General features: G+C 44.3%; 1 protein-coding gene across 15 annotated transcripts in view; it reads left to right on the forward strand.

Annotated features, from left to right (window-relative positions):
- Positions 1-22136, forward strand: part of mecom (MDS1 and EVI1 complex locus) — a 135662-nt gene that overhangs the window by 14897 nt on the left and 98629 nt on the right. The gene's annotated exons all lie outside the window — the stretch shown is intronic.

A 22136-nucleotide genomic window follows, 5' to 3' on the forward strand; every position in this document is an offset into this window, starting at 1 on the left:
AAGCCCATTCATTCACTCATTCACTCACTAATTCATTCATTCATTCTCTACACGCACACGCACACACCCTTTCTCTCTTTTTTTTCTCAAACACACAGACACACACACACACACTCATTTACAGTACAGAGACTTCAAGTCTGCTTGGGACATGATACGCTGACATGTGACAGAAAGCAAAGCAGGAGTGTGTGCGCATGTTCAAGTTCAGCCTGGGAGGTCAGAGGTGTGTGTGTGTGTGTGTGTGTGTGTGTGCTGGGGACGTCAGCTGGGAGCAGTCAGGAGGGACACTGGTGATGCAGACTGACGGGGGACATAAACACTCAGTAGTATGCTGAAGGGGCCCATTGTCTCAGTCGCCGCCATGCCAGGCTCTCTGTGTAATGGAATGATCTGTCTCTGTATGTTTGTCTAATTGCCCAATCTGTCCCTTTCTCTGTCTGTCTTCTGATATGTCTATCTCACTGTTTGACTGTGCCTTTCATTCCCAATTTCACACTGCTTCTTTTCTGTCTATATTTACACAGAGATCTGAGGCATGAAGCAGATCTTCTAATCCCAAATGTCAACTGGATCATCTGCAAATATCTGGACAGCTGTGTCTGTTTCTTGACTGTGTGTGTTGTTAACATGTGTTTTCCTGTGTCTCCTTGTCAAGACAAATTATGTCAGCATTTAGCACGAGCGGTCACATATCCAGTCTCTCAGCACACCTCACATTTAAGGAGAGCTATATATAGCTAAAATAAAAAATACGCCCCTCAAGAAAATTAGGGATATTGGACAGGTGAATTAAATTTCATCTTCTCTAAACTTTTGAATGCACATGTCCAACTGTTCAATGTTTCAGTACTTATAACAAAACATGCTGTTCTCCGACGAGGCGATTAACCACACAAATAACGGCTAGTGTCTAATCCATTAATCGAACACTAAATGTTCTGGTTCAATGACAGTTTGTATTTAAACAGTCCTCATCATCATGCTGTTCACATAGTAAATGGGCTGTTCTCAAAGGGAAGTGTCCACTGAGCTTAGAGTGTCATCAGCAGGTTGCAACAGAGACACAGAGACTGGAAGAGACACATCTCAAACTATTTATTAAAAACAAAAGCAAAACACCACAACAAAAAATGCCAATGTCTCAATAACATGTCATGTGGCCAAAGGCCGTCGTCCACTTCACTGCCTTTCTGAAGAAATTACCATTCTCCACTTCTATTTAAATGCCCCACTGTCATGATATAATATCACTTTTGTATCAATCTTTTATGTTTTCCATATATTTCACCTAGAATTTGAATATCCCTACCTTTTTGTTTTTGTGAATAGTGTATATAACTAAAATAAAAATAAATATAACTTTGGATTTTCGATTACAAGAAGTCCTTCAGTTAGTGGCAGGAGGAACTGTTAACAAGACCCGTGGTACAAAACAGGCAAGGGAGTTATTAGTTGTAGGATTTCAGAGCTGTGGCTGAGCGCAGAAAGGAGGTAAAGGTGTGTGGAGGATATGAGATCTTTGGGGTCGAGGTGCCGGGACTGTGATGAGGTGTGCGAGATTAATGCGAGTGAAGTTGTAAGAGAGTGGGAGGCAAGTAAGGGTGAGGTGCTGAGAACATGCTGAATAGCTGTTAGGGATTTGTGTCCCTGTTTTTGTGTGTGTGTGTAGGCTTCTGCGTTTATGAGCCTGCACACACATTCACACCGGCTCGCCGCTGATTGGAAGACAATCGTATTTCAAATTTTTAGTGGTGTTCTCACCTGAATTCAGGCTTGAGATCCTTAACCCAGCGCCCTGTAACATCAACTAAAAAAAATCCCACCGTGTAATATGAAAAATGTACGGTTGTCAAATCTGGAACAAGGCTGTTTTATTCATTCCTCAGTAAGATTTCAGCAGCAGAAACATCTGTGTTTAAAAGAAAGAAAGAAAGAAAGAAAGAAAGAAAGAAAGAAAGAAAGAAAGAAAGAAAGAAAGAAAGAAAGAAAGAAAAAGACAGAAAGTATTAGGATGTCTGAATTGAGGACTTTACAGGCAAGTATGGAGGTGTTTAGGGAAGGCCAAAGTTCAGTCATGTCTCTGGGCTGTTTTATGTGTTTGCTGCCACTCTCCATCTCACAGTCTAGCACAGTCTTTCTTTTTGTGATTTGAATACTGCTCCTGTTTGTTTTTTGTTTTTGTTTTTTTTTAAAGATAGAAATTCAGCTTACCACATTTTAATAAACAATTGTTTAAAACATGCGGGGTGTTTATAATTTACATTTTTAGACAATTAAATCGTTTTAAAAGTGACCACATCCCTTAAAAAATTATATAGCACAGTTCATGTTTTATACTCTTTAAAGTACTTCCACGTGCTATTTCAGAAACCCATACACTCTTCCTAAGACTCATTTTTCTTTCTGTTTTAATTTTCTTTCCTCACACAGTTACCCAGCTAGAGTTACTGGCACTGCCATGTTTAGAAGAGAGAGGCTAAACTGTAGTAATAATCCAATTAGAATAATAAGTAGCCCAGTGATTGACACTTAAGTCAAACACTGAAGGGGTTTTACGGCCATGTCTCTTAAAGGACATGTTTCCGTGTGTTGACCTTCTGCGCACACACAAGCGCATGTCCACACACACACACACACACACACACACACACACACACACACACACACACACACACACACACATACACAAATGTCCACTTGAGGGACTAAAGCTTAGCTTCTCTCTCTCTCTCAGTAGTACGCAGTGTCTGTTTATTGTAGATGAGGTGTGGATGTTTATACTTTCCGTGGAGCAAAACAAACCAGTCTGAAGTGTGAGGTGATTCTAAAATAATCCTCCTATTTCTCTGGCACATTGACACCATGTCGTCCCTGCTTGTATTTGTTCATTTTGGCCCTGTAAATTTACTTACTCCTTCACTTCTTTTGGCTTGAAAAAAGAAAAAGAAAGCATATGCATACTAATTGGCGACCTGTTCGGATAGAAATCTGGTTATTTTTTCAGTCTGTTCAAAACATGCATGCAACAAATTTAGAGTAGATGTACAGCTGCACTAGAACATTGTCCATATCCTGCCTTATTTAAAAATGAATGCATAATAAAAGCTAAAATTGTTCTGAGATTGAAAACACTTGATGTAAAATAGCCTACCTGTTGTCATTTGTAACTCTATATTTTTAATATAGAAATTATACCGTAAGGTTGTAGCAGCTGCTATGTGTCATCGCGTCAAATCAAATGAATAATTTAATTATCATTATATTCACATTTAACCAGGAAGAAAATAATCACTTGTTCTCAATTGCATAAAAGGGTGATATTGATTTAATAATGCTTTGTGTCATCAAAGCACGTTAGGGCCCAGAAGGTCACAGAGGCTACAATGTATCATGCAATCAAAACAGATGATTTTGTGAGGATATCTTTTCACACTGTCTAGCTTCTTTTCCCCCCCAGTTGCCTGTGCATTAGCGTTTGTATAAATACATCATAGAAACACACACAATGGCCGAGGAGGGGTGGATGTCAGTGGTCAGAGCAGATAAGAATGACAAAGCTCTACACTAAGCCACGTCACCACCAGGCCTCTCACCTGCCTGTCCAACACACAGAGGCACTCAACCATCACCGACTGATTGTTTGTGCCCATGCATGTGTGTGTATGTGTGTGATTGATGCGCTTTGCCTTCCATCAACTTTACCCCCCCCCCTCCCTCCCTCCCTCTTGTCCCACCTCGGTCTTGACTGTCAAGGAAACATGAGGCCTTGGGAGATAGCAGCGCGCTCTCCTGGCCGGCCCTCGGCCCGCTCTGTCTCTTTTTCTCTTCCTTGTGCCAGTCACCTACTGCTGTGGGAAAAGCAGAGGAGATGAGGCCTTAAAAAACAGATCATTGTCCGCCTTCTAGATTAAAGCCAGAGAATGTGAGCATTGTCCACTGAATGGCTAAACCTTCCTGCTGTCACTCAAACGCTGCTCTGAGCGCTACTTCATGTCTAAGAGGCTTATCTGCACTGAAAGGCCCCTAGCTGCTCTGGGGAGAGAGGACGTAATGAAGCGTGTTTTTTTTTTTTTTTTTTTTTTCCTCTGTAGGGAGAAACCTGCTGCTGGTGAGGGAGGGGGGACGGTGGTGGTGGTGGGTGGTTAGGGGATTCAGGGGGTGGATGTGGCCAGTGGGACAGCTGCAGCACCGAGCCCCTCTAGCCCACCCCTCGCCCCAACTGCTCCCACTCCCTTCTAACTACCGCTCTCGAGAGAATTGTCATTTATCTAGTCTCACATGAGAGGGAGCGCCGTATACGCAGCGTATACTGGCCTAACCCAGTGTGAGCCGCATGGGGGGACATGGGGGGACATTATGTGGGGACGTGCCCAGGGACCTGCCTGTTGTCCGCGCTCAGCCGTCTGTGGGGATGATCAGCAGGCCACTGATGTGGTCCTCTCTTTGTGCTCCCCTGTTTGAAAAGGGGAAAGTTTAAGTGCTGCTTGCATTCAGGGCTGAGGGCCGGCCAGGCTTGGAGGGTTAGCTAAGCCCTGAGGCCTCTGTGTGTGTGTGTGCTTACATTATCATAGCCTGTAAAAGAAAAAGTGTACATTTCTGTGTCGGCATATGTGTTACGTGTACAGTTTTTTTTTTGGTTAGACATACTCATTCCTGAATACGTGAAATTTTGTAACATAAATTTGTTATTTTCTTTGATTGGCCCTGGGATTATTTCTAACAAACATGTGAAACTGAACTTTTTTGCTTATGGAAAAACTCAGCCCACATTTACTGACTCTACACAGTCTGTTGTTGATGTTAAACTCAGTCAGTGGTTTTGAAACATCTGCCACCATCTCAGCCACTGCCTGGGTTTCCCCCAGTGGATACTGGTTTCTGGATGATTTACAGAGGCCATCAGACTGTCTCTGTGTCACAACGGACACACCTGAGTCCACAGCAGCCTGCTCTAACCCATGAGCTCTCCTCTTCCTGTCTGCAGTAGCTCTATGCCACTGACAGAGGCCCATACAGGAACGTATAGCTGCAAAACCCATCCATAGCAGTTTTGTGAATTTTGTTCTGCGATCAAGTCCTCAAACAGTTTTCTTTTGTTTGTAATCTACATCTGAAACAAAGTTCTCACTCTTCCCCTTTTTCTTTCATCATCTTTTCCCTTTGTGCTTTCTAGGATGGATAAGGGATGACAGATTGATTCCCAAGCGCAGGGATGATGTTTGCTCGCTCTTGTCCCCATCAAACCACGAGCCGCGCTCGCACTCTCCTAATGTGACCTCTGACCTGGGCATCTTGTGGGGTTAGTGTTGCCTCTGCCTATTCTGCGCTGTGTCGAGAGGTCGAGTGGGCTGGAAAGCCTCGGAGCAGACCAGAGGGGTTGTCGGCTGGAGGAGGATGGGAGGGGGATGTTAAGTGATGTGGCCCAGCTGTGACGGGTGGCCCAGTGGTCCATTTAGAGCTCCAACCCCACGCTGGGAGATGGTACATCCCGACAACCTGAGGGGACTCTGCGGTACCAGCGTGCTCTTGGCTCTGTCAAAATATGAATGTCAAATTGTAGGAACATCACTTGTACAGCATGTTAAAATGGGAGTTCCAGGTGCCCTGTGGCGCGCTGTCATTTACTTCCAAGAGCTTCAGCGTAAGGAGAGGCACAACAGTTTAATTTTAAAAAGGCACTTTCATTTTGACCACACTGATGACGTCGCCGCAGATATCCCCCATGTAAATATAAAAATCCAGTCTGTTGTGTAACAAAATAACAGTACCAAATAATGTCCTTTATCTCACAAAATGTTTTTGTTCATCTCAAGAGGATGAGAATCGGATTCCTGAGAATTTGAATGTTAAATACAAAATGATTCATGGGAATGATCGCTACATATCAATGATTCACATAACACAATGTGTCCATGCACCCAAGAGTGATAGGTGCCACATTGTGCGGGAGCTGGAGAGTGGATTTGAAGGTTCTTTTTCAGTAAACATTTAAAAGAGTGGAGAAGTGAACAAAAGCATTAAGAAGGAGCTGTTTTGTTGCCCCTTTTTTAACCTAAATAGGCGGTCTGTCCGACCGAGGCCTTGGCTTCAAAGTATTATCCCACACATGCAATTACCATTTCTATCAACTGGGGAGAAAGATTATGCTTTTTGGGTGTTCTTCTGCGTTTCTTCCAGTGGATTCACTTGGTGAATGTGACACGTTTTGTGTCTCACCCCCATTGAATTTAAAAGTTCTCTATTCTCCGAGTGAGCTGAGAAGAGTCCTACATGCGGGCTGAATAGACACTAAATCTTTCAAGGTTAGGACTTAACCTTCTCCCACTCTAATTCATCTTCAAACTTTAGTCTGAAACCAATCAATATCAGATGATTGGTAAACAATGTGCAGTGTCTGATAGGCAGGTACCAAGGGCCCTCAATGGGATTGCAAATGCTTTGTGCGTCCCGAGTCGCTTTTGCTCTAAAGCACTGTCACAAAAAGTGAAATTACCATTCGCTTGGAATGATGCCATTCATCTTTGTCAGAGCGCCAAGCTCAGCACGCAAGCCGCTCCCCTCAAATTAATTCCTTGTTTTGCATCAGCTGAATTTGCCCAAATCCAGGAGGATGGCTCCGGCTACACCTCAGCTGCATTCTTTAATGTTGCAATTCCAGCTGATTTCACTATGCACGGGGCCCCACGGCTTTATTTACTGCCTAATTCACAAAGAAAAGGAAATAGATATGAAAATAAGTTGGAAAATAAGATAAATCTGGTTGTGAAATTTCAGAGGCTGTGCATGGTCCAACCAGGAGAGTTAGAGCAGCATAATACACACATAGCCGGCTCCTGAGAGCCCAGCGTGATGCTAGTGTCAATTTGTCATTTCATGTTGCAAGAGCTCCTGTACAAAGGTAATGTCTTCCCAGAGGCTCTTACCCATGTAATATAAAGGGAAAACATTGTAGAATGAATGTCTGAGGGATTCATTTGTTATCCAGCATAAGATATTCTTCAATATGTCAGGACAGTTAAAGTATAATTTAGAGAGAAAACATAGTAAACACAACACAGTGATTTATTTTCCCCTTTTATCAACATCTTGATGTGCAGCCTCAAGCAAAGTGTGCATCTCTGCATTTGAAAGAAAAGACTAAATTGTCCCTAAACTAACACATTTAAGGTGAAACTCTTTAATGAGACAAGTCTCTCACAATAGTGGAATTCAATTTTTTTTTAATATGCCAGAAACAGAACTAGTTGAGATATTTCCACTAGGGGGCTGTGACTTGATTTGTTCTTTCTTTTCCCTCTCTTCTGCACTTCACTGAAGTCACTCCTGTATGCCGGGGAACCCAGCCCTGCCATCAGAGGCCCGCCAGCATTTCAGTGGTTACATCTTTGTTGTTCTCCCCCTCCAGCTCATGTAGATGTTATCCCAGTGTTGTTTCATGGTGCAGAGCCCAGAGTGACAGCAGTGATGGGATTTTAAAGAGTGGTTTGCCCTCTCCTTTCACTGTCCTCTCCCCGTTGGACTTAAATGCTAAAAATGGTTCCGAGGCTAATTTATGGTTGCGGTTGACTGTGACCGCTGATTTGTGATCCCCTATGTTTGTGTTTATGGAACTCGGCTTATTTTTTTCATCTTATCTGCCGGCAGATGGACAACATGGTTTGACAGGATTTATTTAGATGTTTGCTTTTTCCGGCACAAAGTATGATGGAGTGCAATTGCCAGGAATGTAGAATGAAGCCCTGGGGTCAAAGGCCTTTTCCTGTCTCCCTCTCTGGCATGAGTGGACCAGTGTCTCTGTACCCAGTTCCATGTTTAGGTTACACAGACATCTGTGTATCATCACAGCAAGTCTCAGGACAGCAGAGTGAGGTGTATGCAGTGTTTACTCTAGGTTTTTTTTTCAGCAGCAGGGGGATTGGTAAAGAAAATCTAATGATAATAGTAAAAATACAGTCTATAATCTTAAATTACTGAGAAAAAGACGTCTCGCTCCGTTTGTATTACTCAAAGACACACTCACATTTCTGGTTGCACGGTGGATTTGCAAACCAGAACTTCTTCCCTCACAAACTGTCTGTAACTAGTGTTAACCGTGGTGTGACATCATCCAAGTTTATGCAGATTGAACCAAGCAGGTCGTCTCACCCACTTTGAGCTCAGACAGTGGTTCACAGCAGGACTGTACAAAGTCGTGTAATTGCGACTTCATGACATTTCATAATAGTTTGGAGCAGCAGCGAAAGAGGAACCGTTGGTATGGCCGTTTTGCATATATTTAAAAAATCTGAACAAAATCTTGTTTGGAGGAATGTGATCAGAGAAAGTAACATGAGAAGAGAAGAGAGAAGCTCCTTTTGGATAAGTGGGTCATGCCTGAGAGACTGTTCTTCACCTCAGACACCTGCACCTCTCCACTGAGCCCCCATCAAGGACTCACTTTGTCCCCAGGCTGCACCATTGTCAGCAGAAGGGCCCTCCAGACTTTGCTCTGAATACCTCCCTGTGCTTCTCCAAGTGGACTGAGCCCAGCTTTCCCCAAGAGACAGACAAAACAGCGGATTCCAAAGCGCTGGCCCCTTGGCATTCCCCTGCCGTTGGGAGATAAAGAGGGGGAACTTCGGCCTGATTCACTCCTCCACTCTTCATCCCTCTCCACAGTTCCCCCCCAAAAAAACTTGGGAGCTGAAGAGGAGACTTGTGAGGGGGGTAGCAGAGGGGTGGTCTCAGGGGGGTCACGGAGTTAGTAGTGAAGGGCAGAGTGACGCTCCTTTTCCCCCTTTGGTCCTCCTCCTCTGTGGTCACTGAGAAATGACTTCCACTGGGCTTACTGGGGAGTGTGGGTGGAGAGGGAAGTGGAGGAATTATTCCCTTCTGTCCGTCCATCTGTCTGACTGTCTGTCTGTCTGTCTGGACTATATTTAACCTGCCTGACAAGATGGATGTTTCCAGGGGAATGCTCCCCACAGCATAAATGAAGCTATTATACTGTGCTCTCTTGTCCTTTCCTAAGCTTTTCATTCAAAACTGTGGGTTTATGATGAAATGTCAGGAGGACATTCAGAGTCGGGCTGAAATACAACCTGAGCACAAACGCAGACATACTTGATCACCACAGCCTCTGCTATGAATGTGTATGTTAATGTTAATTTAACTGCTTAATTTACTCCAGGCAAATCTATATCCACATGCTACGCTGCACTGTAGTCCATAGTAGTGGGCCACAAAGTGTTTTTTTATATATATAGTGCAACAAATACACACATTCACTCAAAAGCACAGCTGGGCTAACACAGTTAAACACACAGTGCCATTGATACATACACACAGACACAGACACCCGCTGCAGCCGTGGTGTGGCCATGCAGCCGCCGGTGCAGGCCGTATGCAGCCTAGGACTGGTGTGGAGGAGTTGGAAGTGATTAGGGAGAAATATGCCTGTCTCCCTGTAATGTCAGTAATAGGCAGCAGCACATCAAAGTCCAGCCCTGTCAGAATGATCCGGATCAAACCGGCCCCCATCTGGAAGCCATAACTGACTTTTCACTCATTTAAACACTCTTAAAACACACTGAACAGACATGGAGCTCCCGTCTCTGCTCACCACTCACCACCACTCATATCAGCACCCTCTGCCCTTTGCATCTGTGTGTGTGTGTGTGTGTGTGTGTGTGTGTGTGTGTGTGTGTGTGTGTGTGTGTGTGTGTGTGTGTGTGTGTGTGTGTGTGTGTGTGTGTGTGTGTGTGTGTGCATGTCATTACTCTCTCACTCTCTGCATATTGTCCAAGTCTATGTATTTTCACTTTTAATGGTAGGCCCATGTGTTTCACATTTGTGCATTAGGCTACTAATTTCTGATGATGAATGTTTTCAGTCACACTTTGAGCCTTTTTTTTTTTTTTTATAGAACTTAGAGGAGAGACCATGATCTACAGTGCACCACTAGTCCTGCTTGGACAGTTAAAGTGATATCTATACACGTTGCCTTTATATATAGGCAGATATTTTTTAAGCAGCATAAACATCTGCTGGACCATGAAATCAAAGATAATATTATTCTTTCTGGAGGGGATAAAAATTGGAATTGGAATTCTGCTTAGAGTCAAGATAAGTATCTTGTCTGTGCATTAATGACGCTGTACATTCTGAGACAATGATGCGGAGTGCTTCCCTCTCGCTTGCTCGCTCACACCGTGTTGACTGGACTCCTGGACATATATTATCTTTCCAAACACAAGTCGGACATGGCTCTAAGTGTATTTTAATTGGCTTGGAGCTGCCTTCCTAAAGCAAACAGCTCGTGGTGTAGCTGGTGGTGCGGTGCGCTTGGTGACTGACGGGTGGCTAGCAGTCAGGGTGGGGTGGAGTCCAATTGCCTGTCTGTCCACTCCACTGACAATCAAGCGCAATACAGGACTCCATTGTGTTTGTGCGTGTGTGCTTGTTTAATCTGACGACATGTGTGTGTACATGCACACATCTCACTTTCTATGAGGGTGAGGTTGAATATCTTTCTGTCACCCAAGGGTGTTTCACATTTTCACAGTGCACACTCTCTACTGTTAAAGATCTTAACGCCTGGCAGATACCATCTGGAGTTAAAGTGCAAGTGATTTAATACTAACAATTAAAGTAGGCATGTCAGTGGGCAGCCCGGGCCCCTGCTGCGGCCGGACAGGGAGTGGGCCCTCTCTCATATCTGCACCAGACAGGGAGGCAGGGGGGCCTCTGGCTCCAGACATCACTGATGCTGCTAACGTACTACTTTGAAAAATAGTCGTCTTTGCTTTCTTTGTTTTTTTATGCTTTGTGAAAATACATCATCCATAGACCAGAAATACCAGTTCCAGTATTTCTTTTGTTTTCATTTCTTTTTAAACATATATTTTATTTTGATTGACACAGTGGTACACAGTTGCTGGCCGCCACCGTTAAACAATTATGTATGTTGATGTTGATGTTGGATGAAGAGTCAAAAACAAGACTTCTGTTGGACAGGGGGGGGCGGTAGAAAATGGAGCCGATTGGTTTGGAGAAAAAGACGACAGGATGGCAAGCTGAAGAAAACATTTTCAGAGTCTGAGCTCAGCATATGGAAAAAAGCCCTAAAAACGATTCGTTTTACAAGAACCAAGGATCTCACTCCTAACATGGCCAACTCTCATAAAATCTATAGACATCCATTATAAAACACGCAGGCCCTTATGAGTTGCTTTGCCTGAACCCAGCAACGGGGCCGTCTGCCTCCAAATCCCCTCTGGAAGTGTTTGAAAAACAAAGCGAGGCTTCACTTCAACCTCATTAACTAGTTATAATAAACAAAACAATGTGTTTTTAATGGATGGCAACTCCTGTCTCCCCCTTCCCGTTCCAACTCTGGTCCAGAGTGACTGGCCAGTGGTGGGTTTCCCATGGCTGCAGCTTGTGGTGTCATGATGATGGATGGGTAAGGTTGGTGGGGGCTGCCTCTTAACCTTCTCCTCTGGGACGTCCCATGGACTGACAGGCACATTGTGGCATACGACCCGTGCTAACTTACCGCTCCACCCGCTGGCACAACCACAGACAGCCCGAGAAAATGCCCGCTTTCTCATTTTCTCATTCACCAAAGCTCGCAGAAGCACATGAAAGACACAAGGCACAGTGTAGAGGTCTCACTGGAAACACCATGCAACACCGTTCACTATTAGAAGTAGAACATTACAGATTTAAAATGATAGTTCAACATTTTGGCAAATTCGCCTATGTCATAATCCTTATAGTCATAGGGGTAACCTTTAATTATCGGTGCATGTTGTTTTGAGATCCGTTGGGCAGAGACGTGAGCTGCTCAGCGAACACAATGGAGGTGAATGGTACAGGTCCTCTGTCCCCCAGAACTCATCAAATACACAATCCAACAACTCCAAAATGCTCTTGTGAAGAAGTTGTGACCTATGCTATGAAATAATCATCAAATGTATAGCTGGAACTACATTCCAGACACGGCTGCTCGGCGGAGTGATTTCAAAAGCACAAGTAGTTCAGAGTGTTTGCTTTGTGTGTCGTAATGTTACATAATGGGCTTTATGCACAGCTTGATTGATTAATCCAGGTGTGTCTGACCTCACAACAATGGTCAGGCACACCTAGTCTGGCTCTCGCCAGACCCTTGTAGTTCCGCAAAGCTCCACCAGAGGCGCTACGCTCAGCTTCACACAAGGGTCTGGACTCGAGGCCAATGCAAACTTCTTCCCCGGAGCAAAAAATAATGAACCAATCAGGATCGCCGGGCGGGACTTTCTGAGGTGTGACGTAGCGCTGAAGCGACTGTTTGAGTCAAACAACAATGGCGGCTCGCAGTGAGTGGCTGAAGTAGCACGTCATTCAAGATAACGGACAAGTGGTTTATCCAATCACATACAAGATTTTTTTACAAGGCCCCTCCTTCTGAAATGAATCGCCTATGGAGCAGTCCCAGACCCTTGTGTGGAGCTCAGTGTAGCTTTGCGGAACTACAAGGGTCTGGCGAGAGCCAGGCTAAGGCACACCTCGATTAATCAGTTGGTCCAATAATGTAAGACTGGAAATAAACGAGCTGGTTTATTTCAGGAAGTAGTGGAGCTGTGCATAAAGCCCATTATACATGATTATTTCAAAACGCAGTGAATGTGCAGGTCACAACTCGTCCACAAGGGGCCACGTGGATTTCTGAGGGACAGAGGACCTGTACCGTTCACCTCCATTGTGTTAACTGAGCAGCTCGCATCTCTGACCCACGGATCTCAAAACAACATGCACCTATTATTAAAAGTAATGAATCTACCCCTATGCCTATAGGGATTATGGCAATAGGCGAATTTGCCAAAATGTTGAACCATCCCTTTAAGTTGTGATTCTTGTCATATGTTGTAATGTTCAATATTTAGCAGGGCAGATTTCATGGCTGTAGCTTTAGGGTTAGCGTGTGTAGCGACCACCAGAGTACCTGAGGACCCCTGCTGGCCCTCAGTGGGGGAGACATTAGCTTCCTGATGAGTAAACACCAACAGAAGCTCAACAGCCACGAGACACACTCCAAATGCTGTTACACAAGCTTATGAGTACCACACATGCAGATACACTTCTCTCTCTCTCTCCCCTTCTCCCGCTCGCTCTCTGACTCAGTCAAACACTCCACACCACACAGAGAATAAAATTCTCCCGGCTAGTGTAAAACAATCCAATAACAGCCAGCACCTCTCAAAATAAAACAATAGCTCAGCTCATGCTGGTGTTGTAAAACAGCTCAGCCTATTACATGAACGTATGTGTAACTATACTGTAAATTTGCCCTTTGGGTAATGGCACATTTTTCCTTCATTTGGTGATTTCGGGATTACAATAATAGCGCTGCTTTGCATGTGCGTGTTTGCAACGAGCGCACAGGGCAAGGTTAGTTCAGGTGTGTGTGTGTGAGCGTTTTTCACACTTATTCTTTCATTGTGTTTTTATGCACGTACATGCCTCTGTTTCAGTTTGTTTCTGCAGAGTGTTGCCAAGTGATCTACATCCTTTTTGAGTGTTCATATTTTTTGTTCCCAGGGGCAGTGGTGTTGAATGCTTCATTAGGCCAAAGGTCATATGAATAGAGGGATAAGATATAAGACTCAGATGGACAGAGTGTGAGGGTGTGAGTGACCATGACCCCTGAGACTCTGCTCAACGTGTTTGTAAACAGGATGTCATTAACACTGGGAACTGGCCAGGCTCACAATGACTTTTGTCTCCAACGGTGGGTGTGTGTGTTTCACCAGAGGGGTGGGAGGTGGGAAGGTGGAGGCCAGCGAGAGAGAGAGAGAGAGAGACGGAGAGAAGGGGAGGGTGGGTGGAGGTGAGGTTGATAAAATTTCAAATAAAACACTTCACATACTTCCACTGATAAATCAGCACCCTCACAGTTTTCTCAGAACTGCCCCTTGTACTTCTCTGTCTAAACAACATCCAGGTTAACTTTGTCACATCAGATAAGCACTGGCTAATGTGATGAAATTTATGGCTTGGCGTGGCTGCTGTACTAATACAGTGGTTGATTGTGTGAAGCTGGACTAAGTGCACTCAACTGTCAGCTCTTATTGTGGTGTCAGTCCTTCCTTCTAATTAGTGTCCTCAGCAGGCAGGAAGTGGGCCTGGGCTGGACTAATCTGTCAGTGAGGCCAGACCATCCTCGCCCCAGCAACTGTTTCCTTAGATAAACCCAGAGCCCTTTATCTAAAAGAGTTGCGACACTCAGGGGGTCTGGGAAGCCCCTATAGTGATTCTGGTATTACTTCTGGGATCTAAATTTTATAATAATCCAAGCTGGATGGAATTTACTATAAATCATATTTATGTTTTGTTTTGTTTTTTAATCTAAGAAGCAATAACAAAGATGAGATTCTTGAAAGTTTAGCAACACACCTCTTTAAGATGTGCAGCAGCCACTTGAGGCAGTGCGTTCCCCGTCACGGTACTCATCGCCGCGGTGACAGGTGTTGATTGAGCATGAGAGGGAGGAAGTGTAGTGAAGGACACTTCCTGGCAGACAGTTTTATCGGTGAGGGAGCTGAGGGGTCAGAGAAAGGGTGGATGAGGTTATCACACTCTGGTAGTCATGTACTGTATGCGGCTGGTGCACCGAGAGCTTTGGAGACCTGGCAGCAGCCCAGAGTTGCTGACCAAGGTAACTGTCTCTTTCATATAAACACTGTGTGAGTTATAGCCACATGCTGGGACTATCAAGTACAGAAGTTGTTGTTTTTTTTCTCCTTGGTTTATACTGTGTGGCCGTGATTCAACAGGTCATGAAATAGGTGCTTGTATATGTATTGTCTAAGGGCACCAGCACATCCTGCAGAGATATCTCATGCTTGTACAGATTGCGAGGCTGTCTCTCGGTGACTAATGTGTGAACAAAACAGCCTGTTTGGGAAGCAGAACGTGTCATGTAAAGAGTGTTTGGTTCAATGTGACACTAGACACAAAATTAAGTCAGGTAACAGGCTCAGGCAGGAAAAGAGGGAAGAGAAAGTAAGAGAAGAAGAGGGAGAGTGATCTTGGGGTGCCTTTCCTTCCCCACTCCCTCATTTGCACCCTCCCTCCCTCTGTCCTTCTTTCCCTCCTTTTCCCTTTCCTACTCTCACCACCAGCAGGGTCCAATTCCTCCACTTGAGCGCTCAGGGCCAGCAGTGGACTGATTAGACCCACACCCCCAGCCGCGCTTCGCTGAGGACTCTGCAGCGGGACGACTTCAAATGCACCTCGCTCCTGCCACCCCAAATAAAACCTGACTGGTCCTAATGGACACGTTTTAATCTCCCTGGGTTATTTGAAGATTTCTCCAGCCCGCTGCTGGCCACAGCAGAAACAAATTCCTCTTGCTTTGTTGATTAAACTGCTGCCTCTCCACCATTGCTTATCGTCCAGCAACGAGCCGCTCTTTTTAATTAAAAGTGAGACACCACAAGTGTGCAATTAACAGCTGGTAATTATAGAGCTCTTCAGAAGTGCAACACTCCACCTTCATTTCAATTATATAATGGACAAGTGGCTTTTTGATCTCCAAATTAGTGAACTCTTGTAATATTTGTTTTGTGGCAGATTTGGAGGGTTAATAGTGGCCTATGGTGGCCTCCCTCCTCTATGATTGATGTAAGAGCAGAAAGAGGGATATTAAAAACTGGAACAGTCCATCAGGAAATGCAAATCACACCTTCATGTTAATGAGCAGGCAATGGGCCGGGCTGGCCAGCCGTAGCGTTTCATGTGGGAAAAACAAGCGCCCACTCTGCTGCAAACTGATTAGTACATTTGAATTTGAAAGTTTAATTAAGTGCTTCTAATACAGATCGTTTTAGAGAGTGACACATAACATTAAATTGTTTGATACTTAATTTAGCCGCCTTTTGATTGCAAAGCGGGTAAATTTGCAACGCAAGTGTGGAGGCATTGACTGCTATCCCAAAGGAGGCAGAAGCTATGGACTTCATTTAAAACCTTTAACTGATAACTGATGAAAATGTATTTAATGACCAATGCACTCTTTGAGTGTATAAAGCGGAACACTTGTTCAGTTTTAATTACAATTGATTTCCATCTATGTACATGGCTGTGGCATTGTTAGTTTAGAGTTGGCGTTCTTTCACTCTGCACAGTCCATCAATATGAAAAAAGTGGACCTTGATTGATTTTTGGCTGCATGAGTGCATGCAGCAGGTTAAAATGAGGCGATTATTAATTGGCTGCAACAATTTAATGTCTTTGGGGGATGCTTTCCGTTCTGGCTCTTTTTACTGGATTGTCGTTGTATCAAGTGACTCAAAAGAAGTTTAATCTTTGTGCTGTTGTGATTTGTAATTGCTTTATTTCCCTAGTCAATTTAGTTCTTATAAAAATGCCTTTCTGCTATAGGGGAGGTATAAATGCACCTGCATTGCACTTGGCCACGAGCCTATCGCCTCTTTAAGATTAAGGATTCCAATTTTTAAATGTTGTGTTGAAACTTCCTGCGTCTTCATTAATGATTATTCTGAAACTATATGTCAGCATTTCTTTGACCAAATGATTCTTCATATAATTAAATATAATTAATTTGCCTTCAGTCAATGAAGCTGCCAGATATAAAGAAATATCGTTTCAGGAATATAAGGAACACATTTCGTTGAGATCTGAGTCCAAAATACCAAGGATTAGAACCCACTTGTAGAAATAATGCTAAATCAAATGCATGAGTGTAAGAGATCACTTGATAATCTGTTTTACTTTATGCTTAACATGTTCATGTTCAGGCAATCTGTCATTAATTCCACAGCCATGCCACTCCAAATATGTACAAAACAGGAAAACCAAAGAGAGAGAAAAAGCATGAAGTCAACAGTCTCAAGTCACTCAAGCACTTTGGAATTTTGCATTGGTGAATATTGGCAGCTCATTGCGAAATAAACACCAAGTTTTTAAATTCAAACCAGGTCATTATGGATGGTTCTTAAACAAAATGTCAGTCATTAGGAGAAGCCATGTGGCTCTGCTTAGAGACCCTGTTTGTTTGAATTAGGAAGAAGAAACGGGGGGATTTCTGTGATCCCTCTCATCTGTCTGAATGACACACTGAGCACTCGTTACAGGACCGCGTTTCCCATCTACCCCACCGAGCGCAGGGTAGGATCGGCGGCGGTGTGCTCAGGAATCGAGTGCACGCATGTTCGTATGTGTGTGCGTGCGCTCACGTGTGTGTGATCTCAGTCTAATCTGAGCTGCTGTTACTGTCATGTTCCTCTCCGCCCCTCATTGTCCTTCTGCATTCCCACCTCAATCTCACTGTCATTTGGCAGCTGTCACTCGCCATTGATGTCTAGCCCTACCTTCCTCCAGCACACACACACACACACACACACTAGACACATACTCTTACAGCCATCAAATGCAAATAATAATAAGACAGCCTGGTTTTCACTGCGTCCTCTTTTAAAGATAAATGTAAAAAAAAAATCTTCTTTTTTGCATTTTTTTTGTTTAATGCATTCATTTATTAGTGCTTTAACTATTTCTTGGTAAATTCAGCATATGAATAAACAGTTACAGAATTTAACAATAATCAAATCAGAGTATCGTCTTGATCCACCAGGTCTTAATATTTAGATATCAAAATACTACAACTTTGTAGTGACAGGTTTCTCTGCAGCTCAGCTGAGCGCCCCTCTCAGTCTTGACAGTGACCCACACTGTTTACATCCAGACTCGCATGCAGCTGTCCAGCGTTCGACGCAGGGGGACAACAATCCCCATACAAGAGCGCAATCCTACTGTATTGTCCAGTTAAATTACCTCCTAAATAGAGGGAAATTGACATCCATAACAAATAACATAAACAGCTTCAGTGCTCCGAGGGGGATTTTGTTGCTCGGGGCGCAGGGCTGAATGTTAGCCTTCCAACAATCATTAGACAAACATCCTCCCCAGGACCTTTCCATGCCCGGGTCTATTCCACATGTCGCACTGTGGTTTGGAAAGCCTCTGTAGCCGTGGACATTATTGTATGTAACAAGTTGGGTAACAAAGTTAAGGTGGAATTGGCCTGCTGCTGTGGTGGTGCTCGAGGCAAGCAAGACCCTGAGAGTGGAAAAACAACCCTCAGACAAAGCCTATTGGTATCTGAAAATATTAAATGGAAGATGTCAGGTTGGTAGTAGGTGGTCAGCTTGTCACATTAAAAATACTCTGGCTTTCCAATACAGTTTCTTTCTTTGCCATATACAGTCCTCGCTCCTGATTGAATTCAGCTTGTTAAACCAGTATCAGGCCTGCTGACTTGAATCTGCATCAGGCATTTTCTAGAGTCTGTATTTGCTCACGCATCCGAATACTTCTAGGTGGGGGGATTTCTGAATTAATTTGGTACCATTGTGCATGTGAAACAATGCCTGTATTGATAACCTCTGACTTGCCACTGTAGTGCCACAACAGCAAAATCAAGGGCCCCTTTTTCAACAGTGTGGAGAGGCTGCCAGAGGTGAGAGAAAAGACTCGTTAAATGAAGCTGAGCAAAGAAACGGGAAGCGAGGCTTTCTAAAGGTCCAGAGGTTTCATTCACAAGAAGAATAGATGGAGGAGCTATACACGTTCAGCACCACTATGATTACACACTGGAGATAATTAAATTGTCACACGCAGGGCTCCAGTCTTGTCTGTCTGTGTGTTTGTGTTGTGTCTCTCTCTGTGCGCTGCAGGCGTCCGAGTGATGAGTTTGAGTTTGTCAGATGCCTCAGCTCTGAGTTGAGGGCCATTTGTCATTGGTGGGCTTCATTATACATGTCCCTAACCCCCCTCAGCTGGGCAGTGTGATCACCACTGACCCCCTGTGACAACCACAGCACCTTCATTATGTCACCGCAGCCACCCTGTCACTACAGCAACTCTCTAACTGTCTGGGTGACACCCCTGGGTGGGACTCCAATCTCTCATCTAGAGGCCTGCCTGTCTCTGAGCTTGTCACTGTGTGTGTGTGTGTGTGTGTGTGTGTGTGTGTGTGTGTGTGTGTGTGTGTGTGTGTGTGTGTGCGCGTGTGTGTGTGTCTCTCTCTTTCTGTCTGTCTATCTGTCCTTCTGTCCATTTGTCTTATGGCATTGCTCTTTGCTTGGTGTATTTTCTTTTCTTTTTTTATTTCATTATTGCTCAATAAATGTTTTACGTGGATGGTTTTGTTAGTCGGTCCAGTTCAGTTTCCTGTGACTAACAGATTGCCTGGCTGAATTATCTTAATATGTTCGTCCACCTGGTTCCCTGAACAAGTACAAACAACACTTTTCTATTCCAGTTTTTTGCACCATCTCATCTATTATCCTTTAACAATAATAAAGTAGCCCTTAAGTTAATGAAATCATTTCCCAGTAGGTGTTAGCTTTATAGCAGATTTGAATTTTTTGTTATCCCTTACTCTGCCATATTATCATATTCCTCCTCCCAATGGGATCGTTTCAGATAACGCAGTGGACACTGCTTTACTATTACCTCTCCCCCTATTTTCTAATCAGCAATTATTCAATTATGTCCCATTAGTTGGAGGGTGTTGCCAATGTCGCCACCCTGGGCGTTTAGCCCCTGCTCTCTGTCAGGGGGAGAACCCGAGGGCCCCGCAGAACGCCTGTGATTAGTGTTGCGTCTGCAGAGAGGTGACAGAATCCCTCTTCAAATATTTTGTCTTCATTTTACGGCTCTGAGATGCAATTATGGAGCAGCAGTTCATTACGGCAGCACGCGGCGCTTCATGTTTTATGCATGCTGCCTCATTTAGGGCCTTTATTAACGAGCCAGGTCTGACCAGGCTGCTTTACTGCAGGCTGCGCGACGGCCACCACCGCTTGTGTTTGTGTAGGTGTATTTGTGTGTGTGTGTCCGTCTGTGTGTGCACTGGCAATATGAGTAAGCAAGAGTGCGGGGGAGTGAGTAAAAATGGAGGCTAGATGGAAAATAAGAAAAATGCGATTGAGAGAAAAGTGAATGAAGCAGAGTGAGTGTGTGTGTGTGTGGTCAGTGTAGTGGTCACTTCACCGCCGTGCCCTCTTTGTCCCAGCAGCTGGCCTTATAACGTGGCTCTATAGTGTTGCGAGTGGCGCGGGCTGGCTTGGCTTTAAGGCAGTAGATTGAAGAGGTGGGGGCAGCAGGGGTGACTAACTGCACCTCCCTCAGCAGAAGAAACTCCATCTGCATCCAACATTGAGACAGATGAGGCCAATTTGGCTCCTTAAATTTCTGGGCTGTGATGGATGTGGGGTGGCTGTGCACGCTGAGAGGTTGGTAGAATGGGGTGAAGGGAGCGGGGGAGAGAGGGGGAGACAGGTGAGGAGAGGGAGACGGAGTGAGATATCCTATGTAAGAAAGATAGAAAGAATGAGAGTGAAGGAGACTCACCTGAGCATGAGCCGTTTAAATTTATCACCTATAAGCTGATGTATTCACTATGCTACAGTACATGTTTTAATGTACAAAACAGAGTTGGGAAAGAGAGACGAGGTAGAAAAGTTGAGAGTTGTGAGTGTGTGTGTGGAACGCACACACAGAGTTATGTAGGTCGTATGAGGTAGATAGTATCCAACCTCCTGACCGGACAAATTAAGCTACAGGTTTAACAACAAACAGCACTATATAATTTTGGCTGTTGCCAATATACAGTATGTGTTGACACTGGCTTTCCAGGTTTCAACCGAGGCATATCTAAAGCTAATGTGCCGTAGCCGGAAATTTGTGTAGCCAAAAACTGTCTTTGATGGAAAATTTTCAGTTGGGAGGGTGGCCAATGGCTTAATGTACTCAATGCCCACCAGGCTTCTTCTCCTCTGTAGCGTAGCGTGTTTGTATAGTGCACAACGCAAACATGTGGGGACAAGGTTATTGAGTCACTGATATACAGAACGGTTTCATGCATTTGATTCCAATCAGGTGTGCCTGATTATTCATGTCAAACACTTGAATATGCTCAAGCTCGGTCGCATGACTTACAGAATAACATTTTTTCGTGTTGCTGCTACAAATTTTCGAGTAGTCAGGTTGTATTTGCCTGCAGTTTTGCCCAGCTTTTGACTGACTGATGGCCTTCCCCACTGCAGACCGGCCAGAGCTCCCATCTGCACTGCAGATCCGCCCCCTTTTGATTAGAACTACCATCCTCAGGCCTACATAAATATTTTATCAAGTATAATGGAAATTGTCAAATCAATCTAATTGTGTAATGCATTATGAAGACATCAAATTTAAACAAAGCACATATGCTATCATTTCTTTTAACGACTGGGCCAGGTTGAGCTGGCGGTTTGGTACCCAGGGGGCCCTCCACAGGGCTGGGGGGGAGGGAGGGAGAGGGGGGCGGCTGGCAGCAACCACTCTGGATATACGTCTCTCTCTGCTCTGCCCAGACCTGCCTCGCTCACATTTCATCAAAGGAATCAATTTCTCAAATGTGCACAACTGTGAGCCATAATTATATTAGGGCCCAATGGCAGTTAGCCATGACATGAAAGAGGGAGCGAGGAAAGAGGGAGAGAGGGAACGCTCATCTGTGCATGTTTGCATTGACATGTATTGTTGCTAGTATAACTTTGTGGTAAACATTTGGTTTTACTTTTAGCCTTAAATGTGGTTTTCTCCTTTTTTTGATGTTTTATTTTTCAGATTGGTGTGTCACCTCTCTGCGCCGTTTGGTATCGAGTTGTTTTCTTTTTTTCTTCAGCGGGTGGGGAGGGGGGGGGTATTGCAATTGTTGCTGTCTAAAAAGATAGAGGGATGGGGATGGAGGAACACGGGAAGACTGATGGAAGGAATGGCACAGGTAACCAGAACAAACAAATCAAAAAGCTTAGGATTTGTGACATGTAGCGAGGCGCCGGGTCGGGATTGAATCGGAGGCGAAGACAGAAGAGACGATGGGATTAATGACCTTTGTCAACACGTTCTCCGCACACGCCACGTCAAAGAAGAAACCAGACGAATCAATACTTTCAAAGTTGCGTGTTTATGCAGATGATACACACTTGTACATCACTGACTCACGCGCACACACACTAAGCAGATGCTACGACCAAGATTTTTCCCCTCAAAGCACCAACTTACTCACAGAATACTGAATGGTACAAAATCTAAACTCACAA

The sequence above is a fragment of the Trachurus japonicus genome, chromosome 13 (assembly GCF_045865225.1).
Source record: "Trachurus japonicus isolate A0001 chromosome 13, Traja_1.0".
NCBI classification, from domain to species: domain Eukaryota; kingdom Metazoa; phylum Chordata; class Actinopteri; order Carangiformes; family Carangidae; genus Trachurus; species Trachurus japonicus.